This window comes from Oryx dammah, unplaced genomic scaffold (assembly GCF_014754425.2).
Source record: "Oryx dammah isolate SB20612 unplaced genomic scaffold, SCBI_Odam_1.1 HiC_scaffold_24, whole genome shotgun sequence".
NCBI lineage: Eukaryota > Metazoa > Chordata > Mammalia > Artiodactyla > Bovidae > Oryx > Oryx dammah.
The window spans coordinates 36,557,206-36,576,868 of NW_024070208.1; positions in this window are offsets into that span (position 1 = coordinate 36,557,206).

Consider the following 19,663-nt stretch of genomic DNA (forward strand, 5'->3'; position numbering starts at 1 on the left):
GTGCATTTTATTTTACGTAAATTATACTTTGTTAAAGTTGGTTTTAAAAAATTAATAACATCTTAATGCAATTACCAAGTAGAAAATGTAGTAAAAAAGACAATAGCAACAAACTATAACACAAGGTTCTTCAAATTAAAGCAAACAAAAATGTGTCAGAACTTTACAGAATTGATTATAAAATATTATTGAAGGACATGGACGATCTCAGGAGAAATAGGCCAACTTTCAGGAATATAGAGATCAATATCTAAGAAATGTATCTCCAGAAATTGATCTGTAAATACAATTCAATTCCAACAAAAATTCCAACACATTTTTTGGTGGAATATCACCAGTGAAAGAGTAAATATCTAAGAATAGGTAAAATGTTTCAGAAAAAAAAGGGAATTGAGGAAGAACTTGAATTATTGGATGTAAGAAATTATCATTAACCTACAATATTTAGAGCATAGCAATAATGAATCAAAATAGGCAAATGGGAGAGAAGAGATAAAAAATAAATCAATAGAATAGAAACAAATACGTGTATATAGGAGAACTCAGGTAAGTTAGAAGAGGTATTAAAAATAGAGTAGATGGACTTCCCTGGTGGTCCAGTGTGTAAGAATCCACCTGCTAATGCAAGGAGCATGGGTTCGATTCCTGGTCCTGGAGGATTTCACAAACTGTAGGGCAGTTGAGCCCACATGCCACAACTCCGAGGAGGCTGCACACCACAACTGGAGAGTGAGCCCTGCTCACCACAGCTGGAGAAAGCCTGCATGCAGCAACGAAGACCCAGTGCAGCCAAAAATAAATAAACAAATTAGTTAAAAGCAAAACAAACAAAAATGGAGGGGAAGTAATATTATACGTGAAAAAAATGAAATTGGATTCCTGCCTCAAAGCACATATGAACAAAGAAACAAGAACAGACAATAGAGCTAAACTTGGGATAGGAAGGATGTAAAAGCAATGGAAGAAACCACAAAAGAAAACACATCTATCTCTACAAATTTTAAAACTTTCAGTGCCAAACAAGGAAGGGAATATGCTAGGACACATTATTAAAGTGACCTTTAAATTCTCTTGTGCTTTGAGAATGTGGAAACCAAGCTAGTGGCACAAAGAGCAAGTGGAAAGTGGCACCAGAAAAAGCTGGGGTCTGTCCTTGATTGACGTGGAACAATAGAGTGGTTCCAAATTGGGAAAGGAGTACATCAAGTCTGTATATTGTCACCCTGCTTATTTAACTTCTATGTAGAGTACATGTGAAATGCCAGGCTGGATGAAGCACAAGCTGGAATCAAGATTGCCGGGAGAAATATCAATCACCTCAGATATGGAGATGACACCACCCTCATGGCAGAAAGCAAAGAGGAACTACAGAGCCTCCTGATGAAAGCGAAAGAGGAGAGTGAAAAGCTGGCTTAAAACTCAACATTCAAAAAACTAAGATCATGGCATCCAGTCCCATCACTTCATGGCAAATAGATGGGGAAATAATGGAAACAGTGACAGATTTTATTTTCTTGGGCTCCAAAATCACTGCAGATGCTGACTGCAGCCATGAAATTAAAAAGATGTTCATTCCTTGGAAGAAAAGCTATGACCAGCCTAGACAGCATATTAAAAAGCAGAGACGTTACTTTGCCAACAAAGGTCCATCTAGTCAAGGTTATGGTTTTTCCAGTAGTCATGTATGGATGTGAGAGTTAGACTATAAAGAAAGCTGAGCACCAAAGAACTGATGCATTTGAATTGTGGTGTTGGAGAAGACTCTTGAGGGCCCTTAGGACTGCAAGGAGGTCAAACCAGTTAATCCTAAAGGAAATCAGTCCTGAATATTCATTGGAAGGACTGATGCTGAAGCTGAAACTCCAGTACCTTGACAACCTGATGGGAAGAACTGACTCATTGGTAAAGACCCTGATGCTGGGAAAGATTGAAGGCAGGAGGAGAAAGGGTCAACAGAGGATGAGATGGTTAGATGGCATCACTGACTGGATGGACCTGAGTTTGAGCAAGCTCTGGGAGTTGGTGATGGACAGGGAAGCCTGGCGTGCTGCAGCCGATGGGGTCACAAAGAGCTGGACATGACTGAGTGACCGAAGTGAACTGATTGTCCTTGATTGTGATGGGGAACCTAGAACAGGAGGTGGATGTGAGGAGGATGGCACCCCCCGACGGGGACCGCCTGAGTGGGTTTGAAGCTGTCTGTGGTGGGATGAGTGTCTTGAGGGGCAGGGCGTCTGCACTGCTTGTCCCTGAAGAACAGAAAGCCTGAGGGACCAGGACCAGGCGGAAGGGAGCCTGGGCATGGGCAGGAAGGAGCGTGCGGAGGTGAGGGCTGGGCAGGGATGCTGTATGCAGACTTGGAGAGAAAGCAGACGGGGTGCACCCTGCACAGCTGGGGGGCCACCAGCCTCTGTCACTTGGTGGATGGTGCTGCTGTGGGGCCATCTTCCTCTCTGCGGGGACAATGGAGTCACCTGCCTCAGGTTTGTTAGTGAGACATGGAGCAGAGCAGAAAGGATGTCAACCCACCTGCGAGGGGGACCAGTGTGCCCTGGGGGCCCAGCCTCCAACACCCCCACCCCTCTCCCGCAGCCCTCTGGTGCCCAGCGTCATGGGTTTGCAGAGACACTGAGGGCTCAAGAGTGAAAAAAGCTGCTGTCTGAGAACTGGCTGGTCTGGGCCCGGGAAGAGTCCACTTGCACAAACACCCACACCCACCCGGGGACACACGTCACCACAAAACACAGAGGCTGTGCGGGGCCTCCTCCCTGTTCCCACAGCCAGGCCTCTGGGCACCTCACCTCCCTTTGCTTCCCTGTCTACCCACTTCAGGCTCCAGAGATGAAACATTTGCATAATGTTCACTAATAATTATTTACCAATGGTGTTTTTCTTCTCCAACTCTTACCCAGTTAAATCTACAGCAGAAAATACTCACTGCTCTATGTTCAGTTTTTATAAAAATAGCTCGAACCCAAGGAATAGCCAGTGAATAGAAACTGATTCATGATTCATCCTGTCTGCTGCCTGAGTCGACCCGGTGTGCTGTGCGGTGCTCCTGCTGGGAGGAGCAGAGTGCTGGGCCACTCAGCCTCAGAATGGGCCTCGTGACTGTGTCACAACCCTCTGCTGACTGAACAGAGTGGGACCAGTGGACGATTCCATGGGGTGGCCATGCTTCCCAGCCAAATAAATACATTAAAAAAAAAAAAAAAAGACCCTTGAATAAAAAGACCTCTGAAACCCTCGTTTCAGACTTCATTTAAGCAAGAAAGATCTTGGAAGGTTTGTGTGTTAAATAGCAGAAGTTACTTTAAATGTGAAACTGATCTTATCAATTTGTGAATTGGTTTCAGAAAGAAACGCCCTTATTGAAACCCTAGTGATATAAGTGGAAACACATATGCAGTCATTTAAACATGACTAAAGTAATGGGAAATAGATGGGGAAACAGTGGAAACAGTGTCAGACTTTATTTTGGGGGGCTCCAAAATCACTGCAGATGGTGACTGCAGCCATGAAATTAAAAGACACTTACTCCTTGAAAGAAAAGTTATGACCAACCTAGACAGCATATGGAAAAGCAGAGACATTACTTTGCCAACTAAGGTCTGTCTAGTCAAGGCTATCATTTTTCCTGTGGTCATGTATGGATGTGAGAGTTGGACTGTGAAGAAGGCTGAGCACCGAAGAATTGATGCTTTTGAACTGTGGTGTTGGAGAAGACTCTTGAGAGCCCCTTGGACTGCAAGGAGATCCAACCAGTCCATTCTGAAGGAGATCAGCCCTGGGATTTCTTTGGAAGGAATGATGCTAAAGCTGAAACTCCAGTACTTTGGCCACCTCATGCGAAGAGTTGACTCATTGGAAAAGACTGTGATGCTGGGAGGGATTGGGGGCAGGAGGAGAAGGGGACAACAGAGGATGAGATGGCTGGATGGCATCACTGACTCGATGGACGTGAGTCTGAGTGAACTCCGGGAGTTGGTGACGGACAGGGAGGCCTGGCGTGCTGCGATTCATGGGGTTGCAAAGAGTCGGACACGACTGAGCGACTGAACTGAACTGAACTGAAAGCATTCTTTGGCTTCCCTTGTGGCTCAGCTGGTAAAGAATTTGACTGAAGTGTGGGAGACCTGGGTTTGATCCCTGAGTTGGGAAGATCCCCTGGAGAAGGGAAAGGCTGCCCACTCCAGTATTCTAGCCTGGAGAATTTCATGGGCTGTATAGTCCATGGAGTTGCAAAGAGTCAGACACGAGTGAGCAACTTTCACTTTCACTTAAAGCACTCTTTAGAGGCCCTTTGGGGGATAGTTATATATTTATTGCTTAGTATTTTTATTTTTAAGACAAAAGCTAGATGTACTTTGAAATATATGCTTATTACTTTTGTTATATGATCAAAGTCAATATTGGAATAGAACATATAAAATTAAAACTTTGAGTGAGGAGAAAATTTCTTTAATTCATTTTATATCAAACTCCTGATTTTGAGAACAGTGTTTCCACTATCATAAATGGGGGCATATTTCATACTTGAAAATGTCAAAATTGCTAGTAAATCTGGATGATCTGTTCAAGGATATATTTTTTAAATGTATTCATTTGGTTGCATCAGGTCTGAGTTGCAGCATGTGGGGTCTTTGTTGCATCACACATCCTTGTCACAGGGGATCCCTAGTTGTGGCTCCAGAGCGAGCAGGCTTAGTTGCTTTGAGGCATGTGGGATCTTAGTTACCTAGCCAGGGATTGAACCCATGTCCCCTGCACTGCCAGGCAGATTCTTAACCACTGGACCACCAGGGAAGTCCCCCATTCAAGGGTCTTTTAAGAGAATAAAAACATTTCTACCCTGGCTGAGTGACTGTGTAACAGTCATATCCAAGGTTCTGTATAGCTCTGAAGTGTTTTATGTAACTATGTTGTTATGACATAATAACTAGGGTAATTTAACTATAATTTCAAAATAGCTTATTCCAGGGCTTCCCTGGTGTCTCAGTGGTGAAGACTCCACCTGCCAATTCAGGAGACCTGGGTTTGATCCCTGATCTGGGAAGACCCCCACATGCCAAGGAACAGCTAAGCCCACGCCTGACAACTACTGAGCCTGTGCTCTAGAGCCTGGGAGCCACAGATACTGAACCCACATGCTACAACTACTGAAGCCTGCATGCCCTAGAGGCTGTGCTCAGCAAGAAGAGAAGCCATTGTGATGAGAAGTCTGTGTATTGCAATGAGAGATTAGCCCCTGCTCGCCACGACTAGAGAAAAGCCCATACAGCATCGAAGACCCAACACAGCCAAAAATATATCAATAAATAATTTAAAAAATAGCATTCCAGAAATATGAATCTGTATCACTTTTCAATGCAAACCACTTTTTAAGCAGTAGTTGCTCTAAAATTGGTAAGCATTTTGGAGGGAAAAAAATGTGAAAAAAATTTGGGGGAAGGAACATGTGGATAATTTTGAATGTGATAATTACCCCTGTGTTCATGGCCCAAACAGGAGAAATTACTTAACAATGACAAATAATTGTGTCTACAGGTCCTTTCTGTGGGAAATTGCACTGGTTGCTTTTGATAAGAACAAGCTTGAGGGAAAACAATTACACTTTCTCTGCTATGAAATGGGGGTGCAGAGTGAAGGTGGGGCAACATCTCAAAAACCATCAGCCTCAGTGTATCCAGTCTATCCTGACAGATGTATAATCACAACAGAAGTCCGTGAGTATGGAAGAGAGGAGAGCCACCTTCCTAGTAACACAGATTTGGTAAATGTTAATATAAACAAATGTACAATTGATTTTCATCAAGCCATGTTACTTTTCCTAGTCTCTCCTCCACTCCTCTCCTTTCCTGATTCCTTCCCCACCTTCCTTTGCTTCCTCCTTTCTCATACCAGTCACCTTCCTGAAGCTCCTTCTACTCTAGTACCCTTCTCCTTCCCAGTTCTGCTCTCAAGGTCTTTTGGGCAGATGACAAAATGGAAATTCATCCTCAGTGAGCAGAGATATACCTGGTCAACAGCACGACCACAGTTTCAAAGTATGATTCCTTTTTTCTTCACTTCTTTACTTAGTCCATTAAAAGCCTTTGGATTTCTATTTATTTATACTTTTTGGGACTTGAGGTTCTTGAATCTCAAGATTTAAAAACCTTCTTGGCCACTGTCCCTTTGAACTTGGCTCCTTCCCTCTTCTCATGTGTGCTTAGCTGTTCAGTTGAGTCTGACTCTCTGCGGCCCCATGAACTGTAGCCCACCAGGCTCCTCTGTCCATGGGATTCTCCAGGCAAGAATCCTGGAGTGGGCTGCCATTCCCTGTTCTCTGTGGAGGCACCCAAGAGGGATGGGCTTTCTCTGGTTCCACCATCTGGCCCACCAATTGCAGATTCTGATCTCTCCTTCTCTCAGCTACGTTAGCTGTGTGTATTCTATTATTTAACCCTACGGTTTTCACTCTGAAAGTTCTGTTTGGTACTTTTTCAAGTCCTTCTCCACCCCCCGTCCCACTATTTTTAAATAGGACCTTACTCTTTTTTAGAAACTTGATTCATTCTTTTGTATGTTTTAATGGTTCGGCACACTTTTATGTTCTCGTCCATGCTGCCGTTCTATTACTTCCAATGTTTACCACTCTGATCTTTCTGTTCATTTGCGTGTTCTCACACCCATTGGCTGTTTCCCCATGTGTTTCTTCATTTTTGGTCATGAGTTTGTTTAGCGGGGTTTGTTTCTGCCATGAAAATCCCTTGTAACTTTGTTGTGAAAATCCTCTCAGACCAGTTTTGCAACCAATTTTGATAATATCGTGGCTTGGGGATCCCGGGGTAATGTACATTCAAGCTGCATCTCTCTTTATGGAGAATGCCTGGGGTCCTGGACCCTCAGGGAAGCATTCTTGTCCCCAGTGCCTGGAGCAGATACTCTTCTTTCCAACAGCCTGTTCAGAGTCTTGCCTTGCCCACCCTTCTTATGTCGGGAGGGGTTTTGGAACTAAGGATTTAGACTGTGTTCTCAGATGCAGTCACCCTCCTTGTGAGGATTTAAATCTTGTTTTCTGTTTCAACCCTAAGGAGATTGGGACCAGTGTGCCCTGAGGGCAGCTGCACACTTACTGTGCCAGCTTTGGGTTCCTTCCTAGTTTATGGCACCTGGGAATTACCCTCCCCCACCCTGCCCACACTTCCTTCTAAGGATCAGTCTTGCCATTAAAAGTTGTTCTATTTTTAGCACTCCTAAGGATCCGAGGCCATTTAAGTCAGCTGTATTGCCAGGTATAGAAGCCTTACCAATAAAATGGGATCAAGCATGTGTATTATGATTGTTTCTGCTTATCAGTGGTGATTGACAGGTGGAGCTGCTGGTGTTTTAAAATACATTTCACATTATTCTATGCTGTAAATGCTGCATGTCTGTATCTGTATAGTCAGGTTGAGATGTATGCATATAGTCAGGTCAAGCAGACTTTCTGGAGGTGTAAGGATGCCCTCCCCTCAGCTTCTGCTGTGTCCCTGAGAGGGGGCAGGGTGAAAGCAGGTCAGAGCAGGTGCTTTGGGGTTCTCTACCTCTTGGTTTCAGCCCCAAGTTTTTCACTAATCTTGCTTGAGATGGTGGACAGATTGTTTTCTGAACTTCAGTCTTTTCAGATATAAAACTAGAACAATAGTACTTGTCTTACCTGATCACGCATGCATGCTTGCTAGGTTGCTTCAGTTGTATCTAACCCTGTGACCTCCCTGGACTAGCCTGCCAGGCTCCTCTGTCTATGGGATTCTCTAGGCAAGAATACTGGAGTGGATTGCCATACCTCCTTAGGGGATTATCTGGACCCAGGGATTGAACCCATGTCTCTTATGTCTCATAGTGAGGATTAAATTTGATACTGCATATAAAGTGCTTAGAATATAGGGTACCTTCATACCAGTCAGAACTGCCATCATCAAAAAGTCTACAAATAAGTGCTGGAGAGGGTGTAGAGAAAAGGGGACCCAACCTCACTGTTGGTGGGAATATAAGTTGGTGCAGCCACTGTGGAAAACAGTATGGTGGTTCCTCAAAAACAACAACAAAAAAATAGAGCTACCATATGACCTTGGGAAAATTAGAGATACCAAGGGAACATTTCATGCAAAGATGGGCAAAATAACGAACAGAAATGGTATGGACCTAACAAAAGCAGAAGATATTAAGAAGAGGTGGCAAGAATATACAGAAGAACTATACAAAAAAGATCTTCATGACCCAGATAATCACGATGGCGTGACCACACCTACAGCCAGACATCCTGGAATGTGAAGTCAAGTGGGCCTTAGGAAGCATCACTATGAACGAAGCTAGTGGAGGTGATGGAATTCCAGCTGAGCTATTTCAAATCCTGAAAGATGATGCTGTGAAAGTGCTGCACTCAATATGCTAACAAATTTGGAAAACTCAGCAGTGGCTACAGGACTGGAAAAGGTCAGTTTTCAGTCCAATCCCAAAGAAAGGTAATGCCAAAGAATATTCAAGCTGCTACACAATTGCACTCATCTCACATGCTAGCAAAGTAATGCTCAAAATTCTCCAAGCCAGGCTTCAACAGTATGTGAACTATGAACTTCTGGATGTTCAAGCTGGATTTAGAAAAGGCAGAGGAACCAGAGATCAGATTGCCAACATCCATTGGATCATCAAAAAAAGCAAGAGAGTACCAGAATAACATCTACTTCTGCTTTGTTGACTACACGAAAGCCTTTGATTGTGTGGATCACAACAAACTGTGGAAAATTCTTCAATAGATGGGAACACCAGATCTCCTTACCTGCCCCCTGAGAAATCTGTATGCAGTTCAAGAAGCAACAGTTAGAACTGGACATGGAACAACAGACTGGTTCCAAATCGGGAAAGGAGTTACATCCAGGCTGTATATCGTCTCCCTGCTTATTTAATCTTTATGCAGAGTACATAATGTGAAATGTTGGGCTGTATGAAGCACAAGCTGGAATCAAGATTGCCGGGAGAAATATCAATAACCTCAGATATGCAGATGACACCACCCTCATGGCAGAAAGCAAAGAGGAAATAAAGAGCCTCTTGATGAACGTGAGAGGAAAGTGAAAAAGTTGGCTTAAAACTCAACATTTATAAACAAAGATCATGGCATCCAGTCCATCCCTGCATGGCAAATAGATGGGGAAACAATGAAAACAGTGACAGACTTTATTTTCTTGGGCTCCAAAATCACTTCAGATGGTGACTGCAGCCATGAAATTAAAAGACACTTGCTCCTTGGAAGAAAAGCTATGACCAGTCTACACAGCATATTAAAAAGCAGAGATATCACTTTGTCAACAAAGATCCATCTAGTCAAAGTTATGGTTTTTCCAGTAGTCATGTATGGATTTGAGAGCTGGACTATAACGAAAGCTGAGCACCAAAGAATTGATGCTTTTAAACTGTGGTGTTGGAGAAGACTCTTGAGAGTCCCCTGGACTGCAAGGAGATCCAACTAGTCCATCCTAAAGGAAATCAGTCTTGAATGTTCATTGGAAGGACTGATACTGAAGCTGAAACTCCAATACTTTGGCCACCTGATGGGAAGAACTGACTCATTGGAAAAGACCCTGATGCTGGGAAAGATTGAAAGCAGGAGGAGAAGGTGTTGATAGAGGATGAGATGGTTAGATAGTATCACTGACTGGATGGACCTGAGTTTGAGCAAGCTCCGGGAGTTGGTGAGGGACAGGGAGGCCTGGCATGCTGCAGTCCGTGGGGTTGCAAAGAGCTGGACATGACTGAGCGACTGAACTGACTGACTGATATGACCTAGCAATCCCACTTCTGAGCATTAACTAATTTAAAAAGATACACGTACCCCTATATTCATAGCAGCAATATTCACAATAGCCAAGTTATGGAAGCAACCTAAGTGTCCATTGACAGAGGAATGGATAAAGAAGATGTGATACATACATACAATGGAATATTTTTGTTGCTGTTGATCAGTTGCCCAGTCATGTCCAACTCTTTGCGACCCCATGGACTGCAACATACCAGGCCTCCCTGTCCCACACCATCTCCTGGAGTTTGCCCAAGTTCATGTCCATTGCTGGAGAAGGCAATGGCACCCCACTCCAGTACTCTTGCCTGGAAAATCCCATGGAAGGAGGAGCCTGGTAGGCCGCAGTCCATGGGGTCACGAATAGTCGGATATGACTGAGCAACTTCACTTTCACTTTTCACTTTCATGCATTGGAGAAGGAAATGGCAACCGACTCCAGTGTCCTTGCCTGGAAAATCCCAGGGATGGGGGAGCCTGGTGGGCTGCCGTCTATGGGGTCACACAAAGTTGGACATGACTGAAGCGACTTAGCAGCAGCAGCATGTTCATTGCACTGGGGATGCCATCCAGCCATCTCATCCTCTGATGCCCTCTTCTCCTTCTGCCCTCAATCTTTCCCAGCTTCAAGGACTTTTCTAATGAGTCAGCTGTTTGCAATGGAATATTACTCAGCCATAAAGAGAATGAAATAATGCCATTTGCTGCAACATGGATGGACCTAGAGATTATCAGACTAAGTGAAATGAAGAAAGTCAGAAAGAGAAAGATAAATACCATATTACACACTTACATGTGGAATAAAAATGTGGCACAAATGAACTTATCTATGAAACAGAAACAGAATCATGGACATGGAGAACAGACTGGTGGTTGCCAAAGGGGAGGGGATTGGAGGAAGGATGGAGTGGGAGGTTGGAATTAGCCGATGTAAGTTCTTGTAAACAGAATGGATAAACAGGGTGATACTATATAGCACAGGAAACTATTTCAATATCCTATGATGAGCCAAAGTGGAAAAAGAACATAAAAATTTATCTGTATGTATAACTGAATCAGTAAATCAGCTATACTTCAATTAAAAAAAAAAAAGACAATATGATGCTTGGATATAGTAACTGCTCCCAGTAAACAGCAAGTGTTCTTGCCATTATTCCCTCTCCTTCCTTGAGACTAAGACCAATGACAAACCATTTCTAAGCCTGCTAGTGCCTCAGATTTAGAGTCCAGTTTTCGGACTCTCTTTTTTATCTATCATTTGAGTCTTTCAAGGTGAATAAGTGTAGGAGGCTCTATGTTCAGAGATTTGGTCCAAATCCAGCTTGCTTGTCTGCTGGTTTCCTGCGTGCTGGCCGTGGATATGTGACAGTCTCTCCAGGACTGATGTTCCTTTGCTGTACAGTGAGGACGTGAGCCTCTTGCTTGCGGGTGACTGTGCAGGACACGTGTGGAGGGGCCTGCTCTGCTCTGCACCAAGCTGGATCCAAGCACAGAATGGTACACCCTCGGCAAGTAGGGTGTGGGATTCCTTCATGCCTTCCAGTATCACCCCAGCACCTGCTCAGGGAACACTGGCTGAATGGATGGAACCAGTGATGAAACCAGGAAGGAGAAACGATACCGAGGACAGTTGGGACAATGGTAAAGCCTACAGGAAGTGACTTGAGTGCAGCTACAGAAAGTCCAAGAATGGGGACATTGTGTCCATCTTCTTTATCTTTCTACAGTCCTGGGAGAGGCTGACACCAGGGACCTGTCAGCCACCTGACTCAGGCCCTCCCGAGGTGGGCGGAGAGGCCCAGGGGGAAGCTGAGTCACTGGACAAAGGGTGTGGAGACCTTGAAAGACTGTCTTTATTCTCCTCTACTTTACATGGCATCACTGACATGAGTTTGAGCAAGGTCCAGGAGTTGGTGATGGACAAGGAAGCCTGGCATGCTGCAGTCCATGTGGTCACAAAGAGGTGGACACGACTGAGCAACTAAACTGAACTGACTAATTCTACATGAGAATCTTGAACTTTACATTTCCACTTCAATCGGAGGGAAAATACTGGAGAATTACTGCAGATTAAAGCAATTCTTCCTTCTCAAGGGCTCCAGTGTTTCCTGTTGGGCAGAACAGGAACCAATCACACAAAGTCAAGACAGAGTCACTTGGACGTGAATTTGGAGTCACATGAGTTGGTTGCTCAGATTCCCTAGCTTTGAAATATCTGCTTCCATCTATAGTCTCCTTTGATGGCTTCTGTTTCCCAGGGGTGCCTGCCCTGCATTCCCTCCCAAAGCTTCGCACCATAAGTGTGTGAGCATGCCCGTGTTTACAGAAGGGAAGCTGAGGGTCAGAGGATCCAAGGGATTTTCTCAGGAGGAGTTGCCTACATTTAGGAGTCCCTTTGCCACACAGCTCCCGGTTCACTGTGTCTTGCTGCTTGTCACCCTGGAAAGTCCAGGGGGATCTGTGGGCCAGGCCCTCTTCCTCCTCTGACTCACAGTTGTGCAAATTCAGGGGAGCCACCTCCTTAAGGAATTAGGCTTCTTCATTTCTTAAACAAAGTTGGATGAACTCTAGCACACCTTCCAGCTTCAGCCTCTGTGATTTTCTTTACCCAAGTGTTAGGAGAAGGCAGATTTCTGCCAGCCTGTCTCCTGTGTCTCTTCACCCCATCAGCTCTTACCTGAAAGCCCCACAAAACTGAGCGAGATAGAAAAGTGAGGAAGGGGACTAACACTTGAAAGGAGCTGATTCTGCACCAGTGTTGTGCTGTGATCCAGAGTTCAGATCTTCATCAGGCATGATACTACTTTCCTTTAGATTAATCCCTGGTGTTTATAAAGTCTTCATCATTTCTGTGATTTGTGGTCTTTCTCCTCTGCAGGCGGTAAAGAATCCGCCTGCAATGCGGGAGACCTGGGTTCGATCCCTGGGTTTGGAAGATCCCCTGGAGAAGGGAAAGGCTACCCACTCCAGTATTCTGCCCTGGAGAATTCCATGGACTGTATGGGGTCGCAAAGAGTTGGACATGATTGGATGACTTTCACTTCACTTCCTCTGCCTCTAGAATGCATTCTCCCCACCCCCTCCCCACCACGGAACTCAAGCTAGAATAATCCACTTTGCGTGGCCTCCACAAGAATACCTGCTATGCTGACTTTTTAGTAAAGAGCTGGAGAAAGAAGCCTGGGCAGAAAGACTGGCTTAAAGAGAATGAGCAGGAATGAGTCTCTTGTAAAGGGTGGAGGATGATTTTCTGACTTACTAATCAACTCTTCATATCAGTCAGCCAAAGTATTGAAGCTTCAGCTTCAGCATCAGTCCTTCCAATGAATATTCAGGGCTGATTTCCTTTAGGATTGATGGGTTTGATCTCCTTGCAGTCTCAGGGACTCTCAAGATCTTCTCCAGCAACAATTTGAAAGCATCAATTCTTCAGTGCTCAGCCTTCTTTATGATTCAACTTCATGGCCCGCGTCTTGGAGATGAGCAAACTGAAGCCGAGGAGGGCCAGTAATTTGTCCTGGGCCACACAGCAACAGGGCTTGAGGCAGGGGTGGAGCAGGGGGCCATGGAGAAGCGGGGGAGACACTTTCCCCAATGCCTGTAAGGTGGGAACAGTCTCTGAGTCCTCAGAGCTATACATTTATTTCCTTCCACAGGAAAGAAGACTTTGCTCCAGAATCAGCTGAACTGTGGCAAAGCCATCTTGCCTTTGCTGGTCTTGATGGCTGGAGAGAGATTGCCTTCCTTTTGCAGCCTCCTCTGTGCTGAGGATGAAGTGAGCGTCAGCCTTTCATGGAGTTGCTGCTGGTGTCTGGCTGAGATGCCCTGGCCCCCTAGAATGAGAGCGATTGGCGTGAAAGAATGGGAAGAGATGGTGCTAGGAGCCTGGTCAAGCATCTCTGTCCCCTATTCAGGGAATCATGAAGCCAGACCAACCAGCACTCTGCCTTCTTCCTCCTGGTGACTAGTGTTACAGCCAGCGACTCACACCTTGGGGGATGTCTCCCATTGCTCCTGCCGCTAAGGATGCCCGAGACCCCAAGCACAACTGCAGGTCCTTCTTGTTGTCATCTTCACACCAGCACTGTTCTTTTCAGAGCTTTTGTGGGCTGGTATAATGTTGGTGCAGATTCAGAAACCACTGACTGACAGTTTTCCACCCAGTCTTTTGCTGCCTCTGGGGGCCTGTGGCAAGTTACTAAACTGCCTTAGTGTTTTCATCTTCTTTTTTTTTTTTGGCTGCACCCCATGGAATGCAGGATCTTAGTTCCCCAGCCAGGGATTAAACTTGGGCCACGGCAGTGAAAGCGCTGAATGCTAACCACTGGACCCCCAGGGAACTCCCCAGTGTGCATCTTCAGAAATGGGGACAAGAATGACTTCCTTGTAGGGTTTTGTGAGTATAAAAAACTATCTTGCATATCATAGATGTTTAATCAAATTTATCTTCTTTTCATCGAACAGATAGGTTGTTAAGATACATAGCTAAACTCAGGCGAGACCAAGCTCAAGCTGAATGTCAGATGACCAGTGTGGTGGTGCCTCACAGAGGGGAGAAGGCTGATGGCGGAGTGGGGGTGGGGGAATGTTCTGGGGTCTCTTTGGAGCATCATCTCAGCTATAGTCTGTCTCAGGATTGGGGACCATCTAGGTTCAAGGATCAGACATAATGAGGCAAGTTGATAATATAGCTATACTCAAAATCCACTCAAACTGTTTGATCACATAAGGTCACCTCAAAAAAAGCATATTGCAATAAAATAACTGAAAAAAAATCTAATCTTTGTAAAGATATTCATCATAGTATTATCCAAAAGTAGAAAACTGGAAAAAATCAGAGTAATAGAGAATGCCTGAACAAACTATGGTACATTGCTCCAACACCACATAAGTAAAAAAGTCAAAGTGAACACTATCATTCCTTTGTTCAGACGTAGGAAAAGAGATTATAGGCAAAATAGTATAGAAAAGCAGAACTTAAGATATGCAAATGCTGATCATAATATTTAGTATCTATGAATGGCCACCGAAGAGACACAAAAGATGTGAATGGTGAGCTCTTTGAAATTATGAAATTTAACTTTGTGTGGATAAGTTTATACTAGGGCTTCCTTAGTGGCCCAGATAGTAAAGAATCTGACCACAATGCAAGAGACCCAGGTTCAATCCCTGGGTTGGGAAGATCCCCTGGAGGAGGAAATGGCAACCCACTCTAGTATTGCCTAGAGAATCCCATGAACAGAGGAGCCTGGTGAGCTACAGTCCATGGGGTCACAAAGAGTTGGACATGATTGAGCGATTAACACTTTCACTTTCTAAGAAGTTTAGATAGAGCATGGTAGAATAAAATTTCAATACAGTTTTAAACACATTAGGTAAAAAGTATTAAAGCAGAAAACCACACATAGGGGGATTGATAGCATTTGTGCATATTTTTGGCTGTTAACAGGTCTGCATGTGGTATTTATTCTAAATTATGCTAATGTATCTCATCACCAACTAAACAAATGCTTTTGCCCAAGCTTGTCTTTTGTTTCCAGCATCAAGAGAATGGAGTTGGCTCCGTGCTGTTCTCCTTCTGTAGTTGGATTCAGCTGACCTGTGGGAAGCAGGATGGGCTGGTGTGAATCAGAGTGAACAGCACAGGGAAGGGCAGCCAGGAGGAGTCCAGTCCGATGCCATCAGGGCTGGGGACTTCGCTGGGTGCCTGGGCTCTGAGGTGTCAGCCAAGCAAACCAGATGTCATGCTGAGATAACTGGCCCACTCAGGAGAAAGCCTGTCTCCTTCTTGTGGGGTGACAGCTGTACTGGGCTTTTGCACACTTGTGTCCACCTGCCCAGAGCTCAGGCAAATCCAAGAGGGAACAGAGCTCAGGAAATCAAAAATATCATTCCTATTACTCCCCTGCATAAGTGGAGAAGTAGCTGTTTCCAGACTGGTGAAAATCTGTCTACACACAAATAAAAGGCCAGAGGGGTTTTTCTTAGTTTGTTGATGGAAGTCAGGATGACTGAAATACTGAGAAAACCCAAGTGTGATGTGAAGAATACTGTATGTTCCCGCTGTAGACGGCCCCAGCCTAAACACTTGATGTAAGCACTTGCAGGGCTTCCTTTGGGGAAATGGGATCACTGTTCCCTTTGTCTGGGCCTGGGCTTCTGCTCACAGTGCTGTCTGTCTGGTTTGGTTCAGTCTTGGTCCAAGGCCCTGCAGTGAGTGGGAGGTAGACCCGGGGAAGGAATGCACGCTGCACTCTTTCCTCAGAGGGAGGTTTTCTAGAATTTGTCCTTTGTAGGCCCTAGCAGAATTCTGTACAATGATGTACCAGATCTCACACACCACTTGATGTATAAACTTTTTCATTTTTAGTTTAAATAGCTGAAGCATATCAATTATTCTGTCGTATTTCTTTGAGGAGGATACACACACACATATATATAGTTTGTATATATTCAAACTGAAATTATTTTTTTCTGTAAGATTCTAAATGCTAACATTTTTCTTTCGGATTGACATACAGTTTTATTAGGACTATTATGGGACATATTTGATTAACCAGCATAAGCTTGTTTGGAAGCACCTCTGTGGGTGCCTGGGGGCAGGGGCAGGGGCAGGGGTCACGATGGTGGCCTCATTGCTCTGCTCTCAGGCGGGTGGCCTCAGATCACAACCCCTGAGGCCCTAGGACCTGACTTGGCTCCCTGAGAACTCTCTGCCCCTGTGGGCTTCTCTGTGAGCAGCAAGGAGTGGGTGCAGGGCCAGAAACACATAACAGCAAAAATAAAATAGTATTTTCATAGGGAACACTCATGGAAGTGCTTGCTATGTGTCAAAGCTCTTCTAAAAATTTTACGTACGTTTACTCACTTAACCCTGAAAACAACACCGAGGTTGGTATTGTTATTTAGCTCATTTGACAGAACAAAGAAGGGGATGGCAGAGGTTGGTTCTTACAGAATGTTTACCCCACTCGGGTCAGGGCACTAAGAAAGTGACTTGTCACGTCTCATTTTACTCCTGACGTGCCCAAGTGGTTTCCGCACTATTGCCCCTTTATAGACGAGGGTACCTCACCCAGAACAGGGACTCGCTGTCCTCAGACCCCTCAGGGAGTGTCAGTTTGGTCCCCTCCTCACCCCCAGGTAGGAGCAGAGATGGCAGGTCCTCCACCCTCAGGGTGCAGCTGAGAGCAGGTGAGAATGCTGGTGACGGGAGGTGGCGGGAGGACATTGGTCCTCGGAGTTTCCTGATGGAGTTTCCTGATGTCGGAGCAGAGCAAGCTGAGAGGCTGGGCTGTCAACAGCACAGAGAGAAGGAATGCAGCAGGTGGGGCAGGGCAGTGACTCGAGGTGGGTGAGCTCTGGGGGCCGTCCCTCATCTGTGTAGGACCCGGGCCAGGAGCAGCTCCAACACGGAAGTGCTCTGGTGTTTTCCCCAGAGACACTGCCCACGCGGGGGAAATGACAGGCCCTCTTGGCCAAAGTGGCCAAGGCCCAGGGCTTCACCCTGAGAGGAAGGTGGGTGGCTGCTCAGAGTGTCAGGCTGGGACAGAACTCAGGCACACAGAGGAGGGAAGGCTTTCTGCCAGCAGGATCCTATGACTGTCTGCTAGGAGTGTGCATTATTTTATGGGTTCAGATTTATGTAACTTATGAAGTGTTCAGTGAGATCGAAGAGGCTCTTCTGATGGACATGAACATTTTGAGCAGGAGGGTGGACACAGGCCCTGCCAGCATCTCACTTGTCAGCTGGTGGTGCATTATTGAGACAAGTCCAGATTCCTGCAGATCCACTATTACAATTTCCAGAAGTCTGAAAATGTCTTGTTTTGCAATTTCAGAATATTTTAAAATTAGAGAGGGAAGGAGATATATCTTGCAATCTATATTAAAACACACTATCCTAGTAACTGCTAGAACTTCGATGGTCCCCAATGATTTGTATGTTGACTATTATATCTTTGAGTGTATTTTCTTAATTTTCATTCTAGAAACAGTTAAGAAATCATACTTAGAAAGTGAAAGTGAATCCCTATAGGGCCTTCAATGCCAGCACAGAATGTTCGCGAGGTTTCTGAGGTGCAGCTTTCGGGCCCTGTGGTCCAGGCCTGTGGGTGATAGTGGGCTGCCCGTTGCCCTTGCGTGTGGGCTCCAGCAGCTGTGAAACGCTCAGTAGAGTCGCTATAATGCGGTGGTTAAGAGCCTGGGCTCTGTCGTTGGATAGACCTGGTCTGAACATGAATCCTGCCACTTAGTGGCCGCAGCTGTCCTTTCTTGTGTGTTGAACAGAACTGGTGTCCCCCATTGTGTGGTCTCGTGAGGCAGTGCCCTGAGAGCTCTTGGCCCAGCCTTCACCCTCCAGAGAGCTCTTACTGATGGGTGGGGACAACCTCCCGGGTGCTTCATGGGCTGCATGGGCTCAGAGATGGGGCGCTCGTGGGGGCTTGTGCCACCAGAACCCCAGGCTCATAGGCACAGCCTGTTCTGGACTTCGGTGTCGAGTAGCTGCTCAAACTTAGGAACAAATGAAATCTATGCCCCCCGGCCCTCCCAACGCTGGAGGCCACATTCTCCTATAGCCTTGACTCCAAGTGGGGGCCATGGACCAACAGCCTGAGCATCTCAGCTGGAGCTTGTTAAAAACACAGACGCTACGGCCCCCACACTCAGAAGCTGCCTTCCAACAATTCTTGGCAATTCTCCTGCGATATGCTTACCCCTCTACTCTGACACTCAAGGGGTCACTGTCCTCCAGACCCATGAGGACAGCCCTGGGGGCCCCAACCTTCCCATGCCACCCTGCGGGGACCTTTGTACCTGGGCCTCTCACTGTCATTGGCCCAGGTCAAGTCCAGGCCCAGCATCCTGAAGACCTGGGTCACCTGATTCCCTTGGGGTCTCTTCTGTGAATGGAGGCTGCTCCCCTTCTGGGGTTCCGTTCTATGAATGGAGACTGCTCTTCTTTGGGGCTTCCTCTGTGAATGGAGGCTGAGGTCCACTTTGCTAAGTGTCTGACTGCCCTGATGGTTGATTTAGGACCCACAAGAAGTGGCCATGGACTCAGGTCTGGGTGGATATGCCTCCTTCTCCAGCTGATCTTTCAGACCCACAGGTAGGAGCAGCTCCCCACCCCCCCATGGGGGTCACTTTCTTTCTCACATTTCACCTGCAGGCCTGGGTCCCCTCTAACACACACACACACACACACACACACACACACACACACACATGCACATGTCTGGGCTGTGTTTGGGTGTTTGAGGGTGGTGGAAATGGGATTTCTAGGTCACCTGGGGTCACCTACATCAATCCCTGAGGCTACTAGGCCTGAAACGCTCTCTCTTCCCCCGTGCCTCTTTTCAAACATCCACATTTCATACGCTTGAAGGTTTGGGTCAAGTTCCAGCCCTCCCAAGAGTTGTCCCAAGGGTCCAGCCCTGGAGGTCCATGTCCCACCCCTCTGAGTGTCTCCCCGTCTGTCCCTGAAGCTGGCACTAGTGATTCTGCATGGCTTCCAGTTGTGGTGTGGCTCTGACGTGACCATGTAATCTCGGGGTTAGTCTGTATCCATAAGGTCAGTTACATGCATGAAGCATGTGTGGGTCACCTGATGCCTTGTACGTGAGAAGCAGTGTGCTGAGTGTTGTGTGTGTGTGAGAGAGAGAGATTTTGCCTCTAAGGAAGCTACAACCTAGAAGAGAGGCTAGGACATGACTGGGTAAATAAAGCAGGAATCAGATGAAGGGCAGAGAATTAAAGGAGGAGAGGTCGAGAAAAGGGTGGGAAGGAGCCTGGTGGATTGAGTGGCCTCTGGAGTAGTCTTAGGGGGTGAAGAGAGGTTTG